This window comes from Lycium barbarum, chromosome 8 (genome assembly GCF_019175385.1).
Source record: "Lycium barbarum isolate Lr01 chromosome 8, ASM1917538v2, whole genome shotgun sequence".
NCBI lineage: Eukaryota > Viridiplantae > Streptophyta > Magnoliopsida > Solanales > Solanaceae > Lycium > Lycium barbarum.
In genome coordinates, this window is record NC_083344.1 from 79,606,144 (window position 1) to 79,607,726 (window position 1,583).

General features: G+C 41.5%; 1 non-coding gene across 1 annotated transcript; it reads right to left on the reverse strand.

The window, feature by feature from the left end:
• Positions 1-1,275: 1,275 nt before the first annotated feature.
• LOC132608481 (small nucleolar RNA R71) lies at positions 1,276-1,382 on the reverse strand. The gene has a single exon (XR_009570399.1). It is a non-coding gene; the product is annotated as a small nucleolar RNA R71 (small nucleolar RNA).
• Between the last annotated feature and the right edge of the window lie 201 nt (positions 1,383-1,583).

Sequence of the window (1,583 nt, forward strand, 5' to 3'; positions counted from 1 at the left end):
AGGGGTACGACGGGGCCCTGTCCCGTCATATTTCACTGTTAGTACTCTTAGAGGTCTGTAGACATGTGTGTGGGGTGTATATAGATTATGATCAGCTATGTCTATATAGTTATTGTGGATGTTTTTATTGGTTGTGGCAGCCTTGTCGGCTTGCGTATTATAATGATATATGGTGGCAGCCTCGTCGGCTTGCGTATTTGATTTCGTTGTGACTGGTTAAGACTCCGCAGGGGACAAATTATCTTGATATGTGACGTTGAGAATCTTTGGGTCTATGTCGATTTCCACGTGGTCTATAGTGTCAGTCTAATTATGTCTAACAGGTATACATATGGGTGTCCAGCTCGGGCATTAGTCATGGCCCACGGGGCTGGGTCGTGACATTCACATAGAGATTAAGTCCATTCATATAATGATCCATTATAAGTATATCACGATCAATACCCATGATCATACACCCTATCTAGCGGGGACACGACCTTAGTTTCTTTTACCATAAATTTCCACCAAAGCAAGTAGATAGCAATTAGTTATAGAAAAACCAACTTTTACCAAAATCATCGGATTAAGACATTAGACCTAGAACTTAGCATCCTACGACTTTAGTAACCTTTTCACACCATATTCCCTGTGGGATTCGACCCCAACCTTGTTGGGTTACTATATTTGACAACGTCCGCCTTATACCATTAATAGGTGTAATTTGAGCGTATCAAATTTTTGCGCCGTTGCCGGGGAATAAGATTTTGAAATTACTAAATAGTGTTTGCTTTGATTAAAGTCTTTTGCTTATTCCATCACACTTTGTTTGCTACTCTGTGTAAACCAGGTGAACATGAATTAGAATCAGCAAAATCAACGTGCTGGTAACCAGGGGAATCGGTTGAACAATCAGGCGAATGAATCAGATGATGAGAATATTTTCGCTGAACTTGTTCCAGAGGAAGACTATGCGTCTGCTATTGTTCAACCTCGAGTTGGAGCTGCTACTGTGAAACTTGACTCCTCTCTATACCAGCTGTTGAAACTTAAGGGATACTTTCGGAACTCTACCGAGAATGACCCTCAACGTCATTTGCAGAATTTTATGGATGTGTGTGCTAATCACATCCAGAACAACGTTCCACAAGATGCTATTCGGTTGAGGTTATTCAAATATTCCTTAGCTGGAGAGGCAAGAACATGGTTTGAGAAGCTGCCCCGAAATTCAATTACTTTATGGGCAGAGATGGTAGTTGCTTTTCTCACAAAGTGGTACCCCCTAGCAAAAAGGCTGAAATTTGTGACAAGATATATGAATTTAAGCAGCGACTGGGGAAACAACTATATGAAGCCTGGGAGAGATTCAAGGAGTATTTGCAGAAGAGCCCGAATCATGGTTTTCCGGAACATATATTAATGGAGAAGTTCTACCGAGGGTTAGATCCAGTGACACAGTCAGTAGCTAATAATGCAGCTGATGGTTGTTTCATGAACAAGACCTTTCGACGAGTGACCACCATACTTAACAAGCTGACGACTCATAATCAGGCTTGGCACTCAAACAATGCTGATGTGGTACCGTATGGTAGTGCTATGATCTA